General features: G+C 45.8%; 1 protein-coding gene across 1 annotated transcript in view; it reads right to left on the bottom strand.

Annotated features, from left to right (window-relative positions):
* The window catches only part of LOC135089906 (rap guanine nucleotide exchange factor 4-like), a 197,483-nt gene extending 196,301 nt beyond the window's left edge, over positions 1 to 1,182 (bottom strand). Inside the window, 1 exon segment of the mRNA XM_063986088.1 lies at positions 902 to 1,182. The gene's annotated coding sequence lies outside the window, so the exon portion shown is untranslated.
* Positions 1,183 to 2,179: the final 997 nt, after the last annotated feature.

The following is a 2,179-nucleotide window of genomic DNA, read 5'->3' as shown; positions in this document are numbered from 1 at the left end:
TCACTCCTTCACTCCCTCAACCGCTCACACTTGCACTCACCTGCACATTCACCCACCCATTCATTCTCCGATTATTGAGATATATTTAAAGTGCCATAATTCCAAAGCAAATACACGTCGATAAGGAATTCCTCGTAATCACACAAGCACACACACACACACACACACACACACACACACACACACACACACACACATACACATACACACATACACACACATATACACACACGGTAATATTCCTAAGAGCTGCACAAAACACTTCCAAACAGCCAATTATAAAGCACCAGAAAAACGTTCTTCAAAAATTACCAGCACAAGAGGGAGGAGGCGATGCAAGGCGGGTGAATACAACTCTTATACCTCCTACCCCGTCCAGCCCAGCCCAGCCCACTCACTCCCTCCACTCGCCTCCCTTACGTGCACCTCCACCACACTTCACTACACTTTTCACTTCATGCTCTTCCGGCTCACTGGCTTGTTAAGCGTCATTATAATCACCATCATCACCATCACTCTACCTCGTACAGTGCTGCAGTCAGATATGCATACATATTATATTTCACTATACGAAAGGGTTCTGCCGTGATTCTAGCATAGGAAACTCTGACTTCATCGTATTTCACTGTACACCAACATGGAAAGCTACAGGGACAGAATGCATGTGTATTTAACCTCACTATATAAGGAGAAGAACAGGAGTATACGCATAATTCACTCTCATTTCACCATTTTTCACTATACATCACCATATGAAGCCACACGTACAATGACTGGATGTATATTTCACTTTACCATACGAGGAAGAACAGGAGGAGTATGCGCACAATTCACTCTCATTTCACCAATCTTCACTATACAACACCATAAGAAGCCACAAGTACAGTTCATGCATGTATACCTCACTTCACCATACACTACAACATACTCGTACACCAGGGAAAACAGTGTGCGCGCATGATTCACTTCACTGATGTAATGAAGCCGCTGATGCCTCGACAGTCTTATGGCCCCTTGCATCACACGCCGGCACTGTAAATCACTATATATCACTGTATCTCACTGTATCTCACGTGGTTGACGAGGCAGGAGAGGCAGAGAAGAGAGGGTCCGTGCTTAAATGTATCGTAGCAGCTGTGTAGATAATCCGGTGCGCGTGTCTCTCTCTCTCTCTCGCCCACAGCACTGACGTTATTTAGCTGAGACTGGTTGGTGGTGGTGGTGGTGGTGGTGTGTGTGTGTGTGTGTGTGTGTCCGTCTGTTTGTTTGCCCCTACTCCTCCCCTCCCTTCCTTCTTACCCCCTTGCATCCTCTCTCTCTCTCTCTCTCTCTCTCTCTCTCTCTCTCTCTCTCTCTCTCTCTCTCTCTCTCTCTCTCTCTCACACGACCAACGCCGCCGCCACCCCCACAATCCCAACACACACACACACACACACACACACACACACACACACACACACACACACACACACACTCATGATGTTTATTAATCTCTCTCTCTCTCTCTCTCTCTCTCTCTCTCTCTCTCTCTCTCTCTCTCTCTCTCTCTCTCTCTCTCTCTCTCTCTCTCTCTCTCTCCCTATAAACAGACTCTGCCCAAATTTGTCCATTCTGAAAAGTGAACACAGGGAGTCAAGGTCACTGGGCCACGTGGGACTCATGTGTGTATTAGATGCAGGTGAGTTCGTTAGTTAAGCAGGTAGGCAGGTAGGCAGGCAGGTGGTTGAGTGGATAGGTAGGTATTTTGGTAAGTAGGTTGACAGATGGTTAGACAAAATAGACAGGTAGGAAGATAGGTAGGTAGGCAGGTAAGCAGAAAGGTAGGCTAGTAGGTAGGTAGGAAGATAAGTAGCAATGTAGGTAGGCAGATTAGGTGGGTGGATAGGTAGAACAAAGGTTACATATGCATAATATAATCAATTTAGCAAGGCAATCAGTTATTTAATGCGACAGGTACACAGGAACATAATAATACGAAAGGTTCTCCAAAGACCGGGTGACCTACATCCACCAAGCAACTCCTGAGCGCATGAAATTTATTACCACCTGTCATTCTCATCCATAAATATTCCCACGTGTTCTTACCACACTCCTGCTTAGTCTGTTCCTCTCATACACAATAAAGTCAGTGTCTTCAAAAGTGACGCAGCTAGGAATTAGATTTCAAGGCGTAGCAGCA

Source organism: Scylla paramamosain, chromosome 34, assembly GCF_035594125.1.
Source record: "Scylla paramamosain isolate STU-SP2022 chromosome 34, ASM3559412v1, whole genome shotgun sequence".
Taxonomy (NCBI): domain Eukaryota; kingdom Metazoa; phylum Arthropoda; class Malacostraca; order Decapoda; family Portunidae; genus Scylla; species Scylla paramamosain.
Note: the sequence above shows the minus strand (reverse complement) of the source record. Positions and strands in the feature narration are given on the sequence as shown.